Source organism: Hipposideros armiger, unplaced genomic scaffold, assembly GCF_001890085.2.
Source record: "Hipposideros armiger isolate ML-2016 unplaced genomic scaffold, ASM189008v1 scaffold_524, whole genome shotgun sequence".
NCBI classification, from domain to species: Eukaryota; Metazoa; Chordata; class Mammalia; order Chiroptera; family Hipposideridae; genus Hipposideros; species Hipposideros armiger.
Genome location: NW_017731874.1, coordinates 618,162 through 636,493, shown reverse-complemented (window position 1 = coordinate 636,493; position 18,332 = coordinate 618,162). Strand labels below are relative to the sequence as shown.

Here is an 18,332-nt window from a genome sequence, read left to right as displayed (position 1 = left end):
CATTATTCGGCTATGATTGGTCAGGCTTCTGGTCAACAGTAGGCTGTGTGTTAGTAGTTAAGTTTTTGGGGAGTGAAAGTTATACATGGATTTTCGACTGTGCGAGGGATTGGTGCCCCTAATTCCTGCATTGTTTAAGGGTCAACTGTAGTTGCTTCCATGTTTCGAGCATCTGCTACACACCAGGTACTGGGTTGGTACTTCTCACACTCTGTGTCCCATCTGCAAACCATCTGGCTACAGAAATGGAAGTTTCCTTAGATCAAGTGACTTGCCCAAGAGCACACAAAAAGTGGTAGAACCAGTTCCTGAAATTGTGTCTGTCCAACAACAAAGGCGGGACACCTCCCACTTCACCACAGCACTTCACAGGAGCAGGTCTACAAAAGACAGGTAGGTCTAGCTTCGTTAGGAGTCAGACAAGTGAGAGAGACAGGTGTGAAATGGAGAGTGGGAGGCCGTGGTGAACCTGAGAACCTGTACCCCCCATCTTAATGGGGCAGCTGCTCTAATACAAATTTTAACAAAGGAATTTGAGCCCAGTGTTTGCTGCTCACCTGACTTCTCCCCTCACAATGTAAGAAACTGGATTGTTATGTAGAAACTCCAATTTTATTATACAAAGTTTTGATGGCTTATCAAAATCTGCAAAAGCCATTGTGCTGGCCTTTCTGGAGAAGCTGGCTTCAGGCCTGGCAGCTCTGATCTACACCTTTCTGGCCTGCACAGGGACAAGTACTGATGAAAGTTGTCCCATGTGTCCCTTCAATTGAGAGTTCAAGTGAGAACTTTTGAATCACATGTAAAACTATTGGCAACAGGGGTGTGTGTGTGTGTGTGTGTGTGTGCATGCGTATGTGTATGTGTGTGTGTGTGTATGTGTGTGTTTTGTGTCTGCTGAGGGAAATGCTGGGTTAGCATGTTTTCCAGAGGGTTTGGAGAATATCTGGTGAACTCTAAAGGTCTGTTCATGGAGTGCAGGTTTCTGAAGCAAGGAATTTGGTCAAGGCATGTAGCTTTCCTCCTCCAAGGCTAGGAAGAAANTGTGTGTGTGTGTGTGTGTGTGTGTGTGTGTGTGTGTGTGTGTATGTGTGTGTGTTATTGAGCAAACACCGTATTGTGAGCTGAGCTCTGAACCACAAGGTGCTCCTTCTCTGGGGTGAACTCTAAAGGTCTGTTCATGGAGTGCAGGTTTCTGAAGCAAGGAATTTGGTCAAGGCATGTAGCTTTCCTCCTCCAAGGCTAGGAAGAAAGTTGCTTAGTAAATGCATTCCTGACAAGCCAGCTCCAGGCTTGGTTTCTGAGGTACCATAAACAAGTAGCAAAACCAATTGCTGTTCCAACCTCCTCAGTTTCTTCAAGTCCACCCAGTGGGGTAACAGTGAAATGGCAAAAACAGTAGGCATTATAAAAGAGAGTGTGAGGCTACAGAGGCAAGAAGGAAATCCTTCCCTGAACAATTCAGTTCGAAAATCCACTTTCATAAAAATGAACACGTTTTCATAGCGAACATCTCAGGGGGTCCCATGAAAATGCCCCAGGCTTGTGTCAGAACTGCTGGGTTCAAATCCCCTTCTGCTGTGCAAAGAATCAAGTCTCTAGACTCTTCTGGGTCTTGATATCCTTGTTTATCCTTCTGAGTCTTGGTAGCCTACGGATCCATTTGTATAGTTTTTTGGATGATTATGTGAGGAAATCTGCGTGAAAATTTCTGGCATATAGTAAGTATTAATAATAATGCTTGTGGGTATTCTAATACTCATTTGAATGCACACAGGGAAATTTTTTATTGTATTGTGTTGGCATACATTAAGGCATTTGCGATTTTCATGTATGTGTCTTAGAAGCCAGTGGTATTTAATATTTAGAGGGAAAAATATTGTATTTACCCCATGATATTGGAAGCTTTTCTAAGACTACAGGAAAAGTTCAGTTAGGCTTAAAAGTGACCTGCCACCACAGTGAGACTATTGTAATTGTATTCTCTTTAATGGACTTGCTAAACTTGTGGCTTTCCTTGTTTGGCAAATCACAGCCGCTATTCTACCCTTTTTCCTGTAAGCACAGTTAATCCTCATTATGTTTTTAGGTTAACTAGCCAATGTCAGGTATATGTTTACTCACAAAATACCACACTCAGAGGTATTTATTTTATATTTGTTCCCTTTTGCAAATACTTGCAATTAGCTGCAGAACTGCAATATTTTATGAAGTAGAAAAAGAATGTATCTGGGGGAAATGTGCAGTTTCAAAAGTAGCTTTTGAGAAAGAGAAAGGAAGAAAAGTTTAATAACATTAAAGATATGTCCTGGATTTGTGCAAAAGGAACGTATATATCAAATCTACTATACTTGTGGTTTTAACGCATTCTGTGCATCTGAATTTAAAAGGAGTTGGAGTTTAAAACAACGTCTGAAGCTTTCCTCAGCAATTCTGGAGTACAAAAAGTGTAGTTTATTTTCTTTCAAAAGGCATACTATGATTCTATTCTTGACTTTTCTTGCTATAAAAGTTTTCAAATCGAAATATTCTGTATATTAAAACAATTTTTTTCATTTAGGAAACTGAATCACAGTTACATAGTTATAGATTTAATATGAAAGTCTAAGAACCCTTTATCCAAAACTGATCTCAGGGAACTTGACAAGGGATAAGGTATAGTCATAAACTTGAACTTGAAGTAAATGTTTTATACAGTGGGTGAGAAGGTGACCTAATCTGGGAAGGTGAATTTACTGCTTTTGTTGAAAACTTCAGGCAGCTCGAACATATTTAATCCAAACACACCTGATGTCAAAGCCCCAAACAGCAGTTATTTAGAAGAGTGAGATCCTGACTGGAATGAATTCATTTAGGGAAGATTCTGAGGCTGGGAATAAGGCTAACATCATCAGATGTGACTGCTCTATAAAGAAAGAGAAAAAAAAAGAATCACTTGCTTCTTCAAGGGACAATGACATCAAAGCACAAATATGCCCCTGGATTGGGAGACAGAGACAGTCACAGCCTCAGCCTATCTGGAACTGCTGGCCTCCCTGGAAGAACACAAGTTACATTCCAGGGCAACTGTTTTTGTTGTCAACTCGTTTTTAAATTTTAAAGTATTATATATGTATGTTAAAAATATAGAGTGGTCCAGAAGTTTAAAAAAAAAAAAAAGCTTCCATCTTTACCAGCCCACTAGTCCCTCTCTCTGATTTATTAGGCATCATTCTAGAAATTTTTAATGTGTAGATAAGTTCAAAGAAAATGGACAATATGGTTTTCTTTTCATACAAATAGGATTCGGCCTTTTTAAAATAAAAGGGATCAGGCTATCTATACTGCTCTGTAAAATGTATTGCTCATTTAATACAACTTGGTTATATTGGAAATATACCCTATGTACAGATCTGTACATAGGGTATATTTCATATACGTCATGACTGCAGTGAACTGTATTATCTGAATGTGCCATAACACGCTCTCAAACAGTCATAATGACCGAATAAATTAGTCTTTTTGAGAGAATACTGGGCAATACCTTTCAATAACTTTACTAGTAATACTAGTCAAGGAGAAGTAATAAACTAGTAATCTGACATCTAGGAATCTGTCCTCCAGATTTGCTGACACGTGCACAGATACACAGAAGGTCACTGCAGTACTATTTATAACAGGGAGAGAAAAAAGAAGTAGCGGGAAAAGCAATTAAAAGGGTCAAATTAATATATTATGGTGCCACTAGTATAATTGCTCGGAAGGAAGAATAGTTTTAAATTAGAGTCTGTGCTACTTTCACCATCATCAACACAGACATGCAGACACACACACATAGGCACACACACTTCACAAAGAGGAAACTGAAAATTCTCCTTCCTGAGACAATTTGCAGTTTTCTTCTTCTGCAGTCTTAAAACTGAGCCTGAAAAGAGATTTAAATAACGTCACAGTTAAAAGTGAAGGGAGGAGCCCCTGCAACCTTTCCTTTAACAAAGTTCAAACATGATGTTTTAATGAATTGTCCCCTGGAACAGGAGGCTGAACGGTGGTGGCGGCACATTTATTTACTTTACTGATGGCTACAGTGACTAAGCGAGTTGCCATCCACGTGACGTTCCGAGGAGTGTTTACAAACATCCTTAGTGCCAAAGACTACAAATGACCAAGGGTCCATCCGCATCTCGGTTTTCTCAGCCATTCCAAAACACGTGTGAGGCAGCAGCCTGCTATGCTTTTCAGTGGCAAGTACGAGGCCCAAGAAAGTCCTATGTGAACAGTTTACAGCGCCACCGGGCGGACCACCAACATCTCTGGGAGGGGGTCTTTGCTCCCTCCCTCTTGTGTGATCCAAGCAGAGCACAGAGCCGGGCAAACAGGTGGTTGGGGGGTGGGGGGTGGGGAAGGCACAGCTCTGAGGACAGTCCCACCATCGGGTTTGTGAGCGCCAACATGACCACCTGCATTTACCAACCTAGTAAAACCGTGGGTGAGAAACACCATTATCACTTGTTGCTGAATCATGAGCAAGCAGACAGGGGTGGAAATGAAGAGTACAGTGCTACGGCACACAGGGTGGGAAGTGAGACCACCGCATGGGACCCTGGGGCTGTAAAAGCCCACAAAAGCTATCTATCACCGCCTTTACAGTGGACTGACTACTCGTGCCATCACATAAAGTCTGCTGTACACACTGCTTTCTGCGAGATCTCTAGAAAAGGATTTCTCCAAATGCACAATATTTTACATTTGCACTTGTCATTCATACAGATGAGCAGTTCAGAATTCTTTCTGTGGCCTGTTGTCTGATGCAAAAGCAGGAGATGCTCTGTCATCAGGATAAAGCTCACCCCAGTCTCCATCCTTGGTCGCTCCTGGTCCTGGTCCCTGCCTCACTAAGGATGCCCTGAATTCCTCTCTCCACCACAGCCCACAGGTCCCAACGCCTCCAGCTGCCCAGATGTCCCAAGTGACATCATGGTTCACTATGAACCATGAAGAACTTGTCATTTTGACTTTATAGGAGAGAGCAGATCTAGGAACCTCAGAATCCTGCCAACCTTGATATTATGCCTCCAGAAAACACCAAAAATCCCTCTCCCCATGTTTTCTCTCATCACCAGTTACAAGTTCAATGCCAAAGCTGACCGGAATCAATATTGGAACGACTTCCGAGGAAATTCCACCCTGAAATACGAAATGGCCAAAATTCATGGGTAGAGCCCGCTCATGGTGCTTCACGATTCATAATAAAAACATGTCCCCAACTCAGGTGCCTGAGGAATTTAGCTTCCACTAAATTACGTTTTTACCTGCTTAAAAAAAAAAGGTTGAGGGAAGAAAGGTGATGGCCAGCTTCATTGCTGGAGGAGGAAAAAGCCCTTCCAACTCTGCCTGCTCATCCCTTCAGAAGCCACACATGTGAAGATAAGAGCAACACTGTCTGCAATGACACCATTTTCCAGGATGACTTTTTTTGGGGGGGAAATAGATTTTTGCAAACTATTCCCTATCAGCTTCAAAACAGGAGTGTTTCTTATCAAGTGAAATTGATGAATAGCCCCAAGCTGTAAACAACTTCTAGAAGCTGTTCATCAATAAGGCCCGACGCTGTAAACAACTTCTAGAAAGAGCTTCCCTCCCACTCAGAACTCGATGCACTGCTCGCCCAGGAGGAAGTGATAATTCCAGTTGCTGAACTGGGAGATTCCAGGGCCTTTCTTTCTGAAGAAATCAACTCCATGGACATTCCAAACAGTTTTGAAGAGAAAAATGTAAGTTTTAGAGATCACTAATTCCATTACTAAGAGTTTTTTAAATGTGGACGCTACATTTTATTTGCCATGTGAATAGACCTACATATGTTCTTTGATGGAAAACCTGTGCTACTAGTCAGTAATGGAGGCAGGACTCGAATCCAGGTAATCCGTCCCTTTGAATCGCTTCTGACTCAACAAACTTTCAGTAAACTCTGCTAGGTGCAAAGCAGGCTCCTAGATGCCATCGCTGCTTATTAATCAACAGATAATCCCTGAACAGTCAACAATTAATAGTCATACAAAGCTTTAATGGACTTTCTAAAACAGGGTCTGTGGGCAAAACAATGTATAAGAATACTTATTAGTGATTCTGAACCAATTTGGAATTTTGGCACGCTATGGCTGTTCAATTTCAGGACTCTTTTCTACTTTAAACTTGGGGCTTTGCGGTTTATATTTGGAATTGAAACTTTGAATGAACGGATGAAATAAATATTGGCTTTCAGATCAGATCCTGCCTTGGAGATAACCAGAGCTTTTACCAGTGCCCCCAAACCAGCGCTGGGAACTGGAGTCCCCAGTGCAGCCTGATGCCATTCGAATGAGCACATTTAATTAATCTATAGGATATCTGGGACAGAAGGAGTTCAGCCTTAGCAGCTCGGAGATCAGAGTGCCTCAGTGAGGCTACCCAATGCTCCTGTTAAGAACCTTCTTCCAGGAGTGTGGCATCTGAACAATTCTGAACAGTCTGATGTGGAAAACTTGGAAAAACTGAAAAGTCATTAGGAAAACCCTGGAACTATTAGAGTGTTTTTCCCTGGCTAGAAACACTGCTGCTAAAAATAATACAATGAAAAACATATTTGTCTCTTATATACAATAGATGGAGAATATAATTAAGGGCTGTTTTGGTCTGGGATGTAGACAAGTGGGGGGAGGTTCCAAGGTCTAGAGCACAAAAGGAGAAAAGACAGTGAGTGTGTATGTGTGTGTGTGTGTGTGTGTCCAACCCCTTGTTTCCTGTGGCGATTCCCACGGCCCTTGGTGACTCAGTTTCCTGCTCAGGATACCTGTAACAACAAAACCTGACTCTTCTTCTTGCAGGACCCAGAAACATAAGGAGCACGTAAGAGTTAAAATTGTAAGTCTCGTGAAGTAACTTGAGCTCCTATCAATAGGTGCCAGTAAAAAAGTAAATTAATCCCACTTCTCTAGCCTATCTAGAAAAAAGTGTCAGACATAATTAATGTAAAACCACGAATATCTTAGCTCCTTTGACACACTTAACATTTTGTATTTTAATTAATTTATAGAAATAATTGTTGCTGCTGGGAGCAATTTCAGTAACACACTGATTTTTTTTTTTTTTAAGAACCCTAATGTGAGAAAAAAAATAGCAGGAAATGTAGGATAGTGTACTGTGTTGTATATTTCAGTATCTCTCTAAGCCAGGGTTTCTTCTCCTGTAGAGGGGGACTAAAAAGGTTCTGCTAATCTTACTGGGCTATTGCAATGATAAGATAAAGGATGTGAAAACACTTTATAAACAGTCCAGTGCCACGTGAATGGTAAATAAAAACAATCGCTAACTCATGGAGCATGAACGCTGGGAACTGTGCTACATATATTTTGTGATTTAACTCTCACAAGGCCGTATCATCTTCCCTATTTTATGGAGGAGAAAAGAAAGGCTTAAAGACGTTAATTTACTTTCCCAAAGTTACACAAGTAATAGCAGGTAGTAAAGCCGGACTCAAAACCCAGGGGTTTTGATGTCAGGGAGACAGGTCTTTGTCACTCAATGGTTCTGCACTCACCACAACGGTACCACAACGGTCCAATCTTAGTATCAGTTTAGGCTTAATCCACATTATATGACAGCAAATTTCAGGAGGTTCAAATTCTTCCATGTTAGACAGTTTTAAAAATATTTTAATGCCTGCCCATTTGCTCCTAACTAGTTTTGGTTTCAAAAGCCCACATTCTCATGTACAGGTATCTTTAAGTTATTCTCAACTCTACACTGTATTTAACCTCACACAGTGTATGCAAAAAGCAAATATATCTTTCATTGCTTTTTAAGCTTGGTGGGCCTCACTACTCACATCACAGGCTGAAGTCCTCAAACTAACCCCTCTGAGTCCACTTTGCAGGTCTGCAGCTACCTTTAGTGATTTTTATCACATCCATATCTCTGGCAAGACTGTTTACTCAGTCTCACTAGTAACTGATGCAAACAGAAAGCCCGTAACACCATCAAAGAAAGCAAGGTTTCCTTTCCAAAGCATGCTTTAAAAGCTGCCTTTATCAACCATTGTCCCCACCCCAGCAGCCTAAATTCCGCCTTCTCAGACTTCCCTCAAGTCCAGAAACGCTGATATCTCAAAGGAGATATTTTTCTAGTCTCAGAAATGCCTCTCTGAGAAAAGTTCCTAGACACACACAACAAAAAAGTGCAATGGTCATAAACCTGGCTGTTTTTGTAATATTCCATGGGCTTTATTTTTGGCATTTTAGAACTTGAAAATACAGAAATACACGTAGTCCCAATTCAGGTCTGTTTGAAGAGTTAAAAAAAAAATCAACATCTGGGAATCATCCACAAATACATACAGTATCTCAAGTCTCAGATCGTCCTTTTAACCCTTATTTTTAAAGCATTATTCACAGGGTATAATCAGCATAATGCATAATGCGACACTTGTTTTTCAGCTCTATTCAAAACTCTCAGTTCATTCAATAAAAAAAGCCCTGAAAAAAACAGCCCTGAAGCTCGATTTGGTGTGGGAAAGCTGTGCTTATTGATTCAGTTCTTCCTGCCAAGAGAACAATGTGGAGAAACAGACCTCAATGTTCCAAATAACTGTTGGTAATAACGCGGAAGAAAAGAAATGCATATTTACCTGTACTCAGAGCTCCACAGGTGAGGCGGCAAAGTAGAAAATCTAATTCGTCTTCTGGAAGTTTTTGTCTCTAATGGACTCCAGGGTCATCCTTCTGGACTGCCAGGTAAACCCCCCCTCCATGTCTCTCTACTGTTTTCTTTTGCTGTTTTTGCCCCAGTGAAACTCGAGTCATTTGCATAAAACCTACTCCAAGCCTATAGGACTTTTTGAGTAGCTACTTGTTAAATTGGCTGTCTTGACATGCTCTTTCAAGCATGACATCATGAATCTCCATGGAAACCCTAACCCCACCTGTCTACGTGCCAACATTACCTGTCAGGCGAAGACTTAATCATCTGCAATTGTTCATTAATGAAACCTTTTTCGGGGCTTTGGATCTCCGCACAGTATAATTTGTGCTGTTGGCAAAAACTTAGCCAAGAACGATGGCTTCATTTTCAAAGCCTGAGCTGTTTTGCAGAAAACAATGATCAAAATTATAGGCATTTGCTAATCTGCCCCTCCCTGTCTAACAATGCACTTAATTGGCTGAAGAAAAACCTACAGTGGCACATGTGCCTCTCTCTGAAGGATAAAGTTACTTTGAAAATGTAGGTTTTTGAAAAACCTTCAATCGATACTTCTAAGGCTTTCCACTCTGCTCTCCGGCAAACCCCCTTCCTACTTTTTACCAGCAAAACTTGCAAAACAGGTTCCTTACTGGAATGTGTGTTTGTGTGTGTGTGTGTGTGTGTGTGTGTGTGTGTGTGTGTGTGTGTGTGTGTGCTCTTGTGTGTGTGCATTTTCTCTTGGCCTCAGGCTTGTAGTGGTGGTAAGAGAAGGTGTTGAGAAATTTTTTAACTCTTTCCTAACATACTCACATCTTTTGCATGTTTGTCCTAGCTTGCATATATTACCAGAATAACATTGAAGTCAATAACCTTGGCTTTTCTTGGGAATGGTCAACAGGCTCTAAAATGGTCAATCCTTTCATTCATTCACTTTCCTCTATCCCAAATGTTACGGACTCCCTGATGTCTGCCTAAAGCTTTGGACACGTCTGCCACATTTGTCCCCAACCCTTCTTGGTGACAGTGGGCTCAGCCCTCTTTCTTCTCACCTCTAAATTTACTGCAGACACACCTCACAATCTAAGTCCAAGATTGCTGACCCTTGAGGTATCAGAAAGGTTTGAATGTGACTTCCTCCAAACCCAGGAGAGCGTATAATGATGTTATCAAATGGCTGTCAAAAGCTGCAGCAGGAAGTTTTCAGTGGGACTGAGCCGCAGCTGGGAATCGCCTGAAGGCAGACTCTGCTACAACACAGCCGTCTTGGAAGCAGCAGTAGCTGATAGTGCAGCCTGCCTTAACTTGCCACAGATCCTGCGGCAAAGTACAACGTTGGTCCTCAGAGGTTAAAGATTAAACTCCATACTTTGCTGAGCCCTCCCAGGTGTGTGCAGGGGGAGCATGGGGAGGTAAAAGCTTCGACTGGCTCTTTTCATAGAAGGAATTGTAAATGCTTCCGGCTCCCTCTGACTGTTCTGGGAGTTCTGCACTGCTGTAGTTTACAGTCAACAGATGGGACATTACCTTCCAAGGGAACCAAAAACAAGCCTGGTTTAACAAAGCAGCCCGAGTTGGAACACCCTCAGAGGCAAGACTATTGTCAGAGATTCAATTACTGCTGCTGTGAGATGAAAACACACCCAGATGAAGCCCACGCTTGTGCTTTACCCTGTGGGGCACAAATACAGCACACACACAAAAAACGAAAACAAGATACAACCACATCTAGGCTTTACGCAGTGACATCTGAAGATGGCATAGGGCTCTATTCCATTACAGTTATTCCTCCAAGTTCCACGAGGGAGAGGAGCCTACAAAAGTTGATGCGGCATTCAGAGTTGGTATCAATTATGCCAGATCTCTGGGTTATTTAGGAAATGACAGTATCTCAGCTTTTACTTACTGGATTCAAGCTTGGAAAAGACAGTGAGAAGAGTCAGAATCTGAAAGTCAGGCAGGTTCCATCGTGTAATGGTTAGCACTCTGGACTCAGAACTCAGAAAGCAACCTGATGAACCCCATTCATAAGCCAACAGGCAGAGGAAAAGGTTTCCAGCAGAATTTGTAACCAGTGATGGCATTATGGTGATGGGAAGATCCTGAAATGTTTAGAGTGGGGAAAGTTTTGGACAACAACAATCTCAACGCTAAAGGCAACACATGTGGGGGATGGGCAGAAATGCCAAGATTTGCTTCGAGCTGACCAGTGGAGTAATGATTTTCCCTAACATCCCCAAATGAAACTATCACGCAGGACTAAGCTTTAAAGGCATTGTGGTTTCCCTGAGAGTAACTGAGCGCCACGCTAACCAAGACCGAGCTCAACAAACGCATGTAGATGGACTATTTGTTTCTACACCAAGCAACATCAGAGGCCTCCAAGTTTGACTTGGATATCAAGTAAGGTTCTTTCTCTTGAATTTTTTTTCATCAAACCTATTTTATATTATATAAAATATATTTTATATATTATATATACAGACAAATAAAACTGCTCACTGAAAAAGCCCATGAAAATATTAGAACATAAATAACTGGTGAAAGAAGTTGGGAGTTAACCATACATGGCCTGAAGTTTTGTTTCTTAAAAAACCATGAATTGGAAGTCGTCACGTAGAAAAGAAATACTTCTCTGAGTAGGAAAAAACAAAATTATAATTAAAATCGCTTATCATTGGAGATACTAAAATCTTAATTGAACTAAGCCACGCTGGAAGGATATGCTTCGTAGATGAACCTGAAAGTACATACTGGGTTGCAAAGGGTAAACGCGGACCTTCTGCAGATCCTCCCAGATATACTAAGTCAACAGATGGGATGGCGTCTGGAATAGTCCAGACCTGGACAGTCTGTCAGCACAGCAGCAACAGCAGGGCAGTGGGATTTATTTAGCGTCGGCCTGTAAGGGCTACACAGAGTAGGATTAACATTTTACAACTCATAACACCAGGACACACACACACACACCACTAGGATGAAGAGAAGGCTAATGAAACAGCAGCCATTCAAGGAAGGTCTGCACCCTGAAGTTCTGGTCTAAAGAAAAACTGACAAACACTGAAATGAAAGAAAAAAAATATATATAAGTACACATTTTACGTGTCAACATGCTATAAGTATCACCAAAAGAATGGGGACCTTGCATTTCTGAGTGAAATAATGGAAACCAACAGTAGTAATTAATTTCCTAACACTAAGTCCTTGAACTTTGGCTCTATTTTTGCTTGTAGTTGTTGTTCCCTTCAGAAATTATCCGTTCACATTTAGTCAACTTTGACTATGGTGCTAAGAGAATGGTTAATGTTCTGCGTCAACTTGGCTAAGCTATGGTGCCCAGTTCTTTGGTCACACACCAGTACGGATGTTGCTGTGAAGGAATTTTTTATTTTTATTTTTATTTATTTATTTTTTTTTAGCTGAGCCATCCTGCTACCTGTTGGCAGCTCAGCGGCTGCTCAGCACGGGCTGGACTCGAACCGCTGTTGCTCAGAGCTCAAACTCTTGAGCGAGGGTGAAGGTATTTTTTAGATGTGATTAACATTTAAGTCAGCTGACTTTGAGTCAAACAGGTTACCCTCCATACTGTGAGTGAGCCTCATTCAATCAGTTGAAGGACTAAGAGCAAAGACTTCCAGTTCCCAAAGAAGGCAAGACTGTAACATGGAAACCCTGCCCAAATATCCAGCCTACAGCTCTTCGATTCAAAGCCACAACATCGACGCTACTTGAATTCCCAACCTGCAGGCCTGCTCGCAAATGTCAGACTCGCCAGTCCCTATTCGCCAGTTGTGTGAATGAATTCTTTAAACTAAATCAATCTGCCTCCCTCCCTCACTCTTGCCCTTGCTCTCTCTCTAACCTCTGGGTTCTGTTTCTCTGGAGAAGCCTGACTAATATAATACAGCAGGTAAGGCCAACTTGTATCCGTCCAGTCTTGTTCTCTGGCTTAGGTTCCAGTCCTCATCCACCTTCAGCTGTCCAACCTCCACTTGTCATTTTTCACTTGGAGCCTCTACTGTCATTTCAAATACAGCTGTCAAGACTGAAACTCAGGTAACTGTCTACTATTTCCTGAGCATGACTGTATTTAATAAAGAATAGACATGTTTGCTGTCAAATTAAGATGAAGGAATATAATCAAGTTCATCAGTTATGACATTAGATATCAATGGGCTGAATTCTCCCATTAAAAAATAAAGACTAATAGATTGGGCTAAAACAACAAAACCAAATTATATGTAGTTTCTAATAAACGTACTCATTATTAAAAAAAGAAAAGTTGAAAATAGATGGGTAAGACATACCAAACAAATGCAATAAAAAATCAAGAGTGATAATATTAAGAAAAGTTAACAAACATTGAACAGAATAAAGAGGTCATTTGGTAATGTAAAAAGACATAATTTATGAAGAGGGGATGGTCATCATAAATTTGTCTGCAACCAACAACAAAGCAACTAAAAAACCATAGAGCAAAAATTCTTAGAAATGCAAGGAAAGAAAGATAAAAGCACAATTATAGTAAGAGGGTTTATTATACTTTTAGAACTAAACAGCACTAGAAGAATAAAAGAAGGACTGAGAAGAAATGAAGGATACAAACAAACCTATAAACATATGTATGTGTGCGCACACACACGTATATGTATATATAATAAATATAAAATACATAACTTTTCATGAATATTTATGGAGCACTTAACAAACATTGATTGTGTATTTGACTATTCAAAGATATTTTTAAACAAATTTATAAGTAAGAATTATACAGATTGCATTCTCTGATCACGTCCAATAAAATTTATAAATAAATAATCTCAACTACTTGGAAATGAAATATTCCTGGGCAACCCTTACATCAAAAAGAAAAATCAAAATTGAAATTGTCAACTTCCTTAAAAGCAATAACATGGGAAATATTTCATACAAAACTGAAGGACACAGCCCAAACTGGTGTCAGGAATTGTATGCCCTTAAATGTCTTCATTACTAAAAAATCAGTACTAAAAATAAATGAATTTCCTACTCATTTTAAGAAATTATAAGACAGCACAGGTAACTTTAAAAACTAGGAAAAGGCAATTAAGATAAAAGCAAAAAATAATCCAGAAAAGACAAATGCAAACTGCTTCTTTGAAAAACTTGACAACACATAAAACTGAGAAAGTGCAAAAAGGACATTTGCTCTCTAGAGGCTTACATGGGCACTAAACTTCTGGATACTTAACTAGAGGTAAAACAGACATTGCATGGAGTAACTAGAGAAAGATTCGTGGAAATGGGACACGTACACACTGGTCTTGGAAATCCAGTGGGTCTCACACTTTTTTAATATTCAGCACGGAACGTTCTGGTCCAGCTGAAATGTTTAAAAACAAAAAGGAAAGAAGGAACAAAGGAAGGGGGAAGGAGGGATAGAGGAAGGACAAAGGACCCAAAAGATAAAATCAGTCAATAGTAATTACAGTGCACACAGCCCATGTATTTCTCGGTATCCACGGTATCCACAGTACACCCATCTCCCGCCTCTCCCTCCATTATCTCCGTGCTGTCTAAGTAGAACCCATTGACTGCCCCAGCTATGATCTCAGTAAGCACTCATGAAGCAAAGTCCTTGCACATTCCATTAATCCAGGAATACTCCCTGGCAAGCATGACATGATGGGAAGCCTCTTACTGCAATGCACTGCACCCCACTCCACACTCTGTCAAAATCAATGCCTCAGTTCAAAGCTCCATCTGGGAGTCCCACAACATGACACACCGTTCACTGCTCACTTTCACACATGCGCAGGGTTTGCAGCATGCCCTGTGACAACCTCGGAATGGGAAGGGAAGGAAGAAGGAAGGCAGGCTCGGTACGACGAAGATGTTGAGATGGGAATGCAAAATGAGATGGGTGCTGAACTGGGGCTTTGAGAGGACACATCTGAGAATGTTTCAAAAGGGAGACGTTACAGAATTTTGTTGAAACACCCACTGAGCACCAGACCAGATCTTTTCCCCCCAGTTCCATTCCCCTCATCAGGTCCCGTGAGTTAATTAACACAGTGGTGTCTGTTTCCACCCGGTCCTGTCATGACCAATGTTACTTCAATAGTAGTTCTCCAGCCCTTCCATAGTTCCACACAACATGGACACATGACACCGAGAGCTCGGTGATTTGCTCAAGGCCCCAGCACACGCAGGAACAGAGGAGAACCAGAACCCAGATCCTGGCGTGGTCCGTTGGGTGTTCTTGCCTTTTCTGCTACACCGGCTGTAGCCCTTCGTACCTTCATCCTTCTGCAACCAGTCACCAAGTCGTTCCCATTTTTGTTTTGAAAACCTGATGTGTCCTCCTTCAATTCTGCCTGAGCTCCATTCCCGCAGCCGCTACCCTGGACCTTGTCCCTGAGTCCTGGACACTGCAACGGCTCCCAGGCCATCACCGGGCTTTTTCCACACAGACCCTCCTGGCTAGCACTGAAGAGCTAAACTTTAAACTTTGCTTTCTTCCACTTCTGTACTCGAGGCTACAAAGGTGCCCTGAGTCTGTCAGTCTGAGCTTTCTGCTCGACACTCAAGATCCAGCCCAACTTGGCTTCCCACTTCTCCAAATGGCACGCTGCTTCTCTTCCATTGGCCTACCTGTCAATTCACAAGGAAGCCACCTCCACGACTGTCTCATCATCACTGCTGTCTTCCCTTCCTCATCTGAATGCCTCCATGCCTCCATTCTCTTCATTCAAATCATAATCTGCCAATATCCTTGCCATAGATATTTGTTCAATGTCTACTATGGGTGAACCGGGCACTGAGGAAACAGAGATAATTAGGACAAGCCTCCTATCATGCCAAGAGAATCCATTCAAATTTTGACCTCCAGTGTGAAATCTTCCTTTTCTGCTCTCCGACTGCTCTGAACTCCAGCATGCTTTTGAGGTATGTACCACCATTTCCTAACGTGCCCAAAATAATATTCTGCGTTCAACAGGTTTGGGAAACACTGCATATTTCATGCCTTACCCGCCTACTCCCAAATCTCCACCTGGGATTCACAATGCCTTTTAGCATAGTAAAACATCAGTCCTGCAATGTAGAAATTCTTTTAACTTGAATTAATTTGTCCCCAAATTATTGGGTTGTCGGAAAAGTCATGACGTATTTTTTCTATGTTTTTCATTGCAAAAATGTGTCATGACTTTTCTGACAGCCCAATAGACACTTTCTCCCTATTCCCCAAACAGCTATTAACAGTCTACGGATCTAGGATTCTGCAGAACATACTTTTACAAAATTCTCGTCTAGGTCATTGCAATTTAGAACGCACACTGTTTCATGCTGCTCTAACGTGTACTGAATTTGACTTCCCAGCTAGAAAGCCTTCCCCTTAATGAAAAGAGTTTTAGCATGGATTCAACATTTTACAGTGGAGACATATTATTGTATCTAATCCTCGCCATGACAGTACTGTCTGTCTCATTTCTACAGGTAAGAAAATAAGAAAAAGCCTCAGGGAAATAGACTGACTCGCCTGCAATCACACAGCTGAGCATGCCAGCATATATAAACTCACTAATATCGGACCCCAAAGTTACTGCTTTTCCCACTAAAGAGAGGTTTCCTTGGCAGGGTGGGTACTTTATACTCTGCCCAGTGCTGAGCTCATGGTGTAGGTCCCTGATGAATAACCATTTGATTGAATTAATCCAAGAAAGCACCTGCAGGAGGAAGGTGAATAATGACAGAGAAGTGAGCTTAATGAGTATGTAGAAGGACAATTTAGACTCTTGCGATATAAGCTCTGCATCAATGTGCCGAACTAAATCACACTGGTCTTTTTTGGATTCCAAAGCACTAAAATTTCAATCTCATTTGGTGGCAGTTTTCTCTAGGTTTTGCTGATTAGCACTCTCCAGGTGTCTCCCACCACTGCACATCTACACTTTGGCTCCTGACTCCCCTTTACTCTCCCACCTACTCCTGGGCACTCCCTAGCAGGTTTTCCAGGAGAATCTTCTTTTTTTCAATTTTTAAAAATTTATTTTTCAATTACCATTGACATACAATGTTATATTAGTTTCAGGTGTGCAAAACAACATAGTGATTAGACATTTAGATACCTCACAAAGTGATAACCCCAGTAAGTCTATTAGCCATCTGACACTGTACAGTTATTACACAGTAGAATCTTGATTTTTTAATTTTTATTTGAGCAATACAATTTACCTACTTGACTTGAGCAATGAGCTGAAAAAGTACAGAAAATTCACTCCACCCCATCAACAGACAGATGTCCATGGCATGGGTGTCTTTCTTATTCTAAGCTCCTTTTATGGCAAGCTCCTTTTATAACACCATTCTCAAAATGTGTTCTCTTGCTTTTCCACAACACTAATTAAAATGAAAGTTAACACAGAGTTTGATGGCACCCAATTAAACATGGATCTAAAGCCTTGTTATGAATGATTCCCCATTTAGGAGTCTCTTTCTCTACCTCGTATGATTAATGTCAACTTCAAGTCATTTTTGCCTTTAGTCTCTTGAATTTAGTGTTTCAATCACTGAGTCCCTAGTACAGTATATCCTATTCTGTAACATTACAAATCTTCCGAAATGCACTTCCAACACCATTCAAGTCACAATTCAAAATAGCAGTCTTCTGGGAAACTGTTCCAGGTTAGCTCCTTTACCTGGTCCCTGGAGTAGCATCATCTGTTATGTGTTAGACTGCTCCTTGCTTATTTCTTACCAATTGTTTTGCATCATACCCCATTTAGATGACTATTGTTTCTGATCACATCCTGATTTCCCTTAAACATAGCCAAGGTTATCTGAAATTTCTGAAGACAAGAAATTTTTTATACTGAATCTTTCAATCCTATCATATTCTTTATTCACAGGTCTCTAGTTCATTAAACATTCACATGTATATAAAGTCTCAGTACAACTGGTTATTCTATTATGACACCATGGTCCTTCCATTTGGAGAGGTTGCTCTGCCAACAGTAATATTTTCTCAATGTCTACCTTTCTAAGATACTTACTCCTATTTATGCCACTGCTTCTTTGGTTCTAAATTCCTTTTGTTCCCTGAATTATTGAAGACCAGCCTTAATTAGGAGGCTGGTACTTCAGCCGTTCTAGGATCGCTGCTAAATTTCATACTTATTGACACTGGGCAAATTGGTACTCCATTCTGGTCCTTCATTTCTTCAGCATTTCAGAATGTCTTTCAATTCTATCACTTATTAGAGAGATCATGTAATCGGTGGGTTGAGAGCAAGGTCCCTACAGCCAGATAACAGGATTTAAACACTGGTACTGCTGCTTCCTTGCTGTGTCACCTTGAACGAGACCTAATTGCACTGTGCTTGGTTTCCCATTTTGTTAAGGAGAGTTAATAATGGTGCCTACCCCACAGGGCTGTTGGGAAGATGCAATATATATATGTAATTTTTTTTTTAAGATTTTATTGGGGAATTGGGGGAAGGGAACAGACAAGTTGCTGTCCTTTGATAGGAGAATAGCCATGTTTAGTAGCAGAAACCTTTTAGCTATTTGAAGTAATGACTGAATATGCGTTTACAGACCACTTTCTTATCCAAACCTTAAGGGAAAAAAAGGAAACAACTTCTTGGCAATTAAGAAAC

The 18,332-nt window shown here is 40.9% G+C and overlaps 1 protein-coding gene across 14 annotated transcripts in view; it reads right to left on the bottom strand.

The window, feature by feature from the left end:
* Positions 1-18,332, bottom strand: part of KIAA1217 (KIAA1217 ortholog) — a 475,355-nt gene that overhangs the window by 282,750 nt on the left and 174,273 nt on the right. For 2 of the 14 annotated variants that reach the window (XM_019668322.1, XM_019668324.1), the window contains exon 1: positions 8,645-8,894. The exons of the other annotated variants lie outside the window; for them this stretch is intronic. The gene's annotated coding sequence lies outside the window, so the exon portion shown is untranslated. Of the gene's footprint in view, positions 1-8,644; positions 8,895-18,332 lie in introns of those variants that run through there. 14 annotated transcript variants of the gene reach the window in all.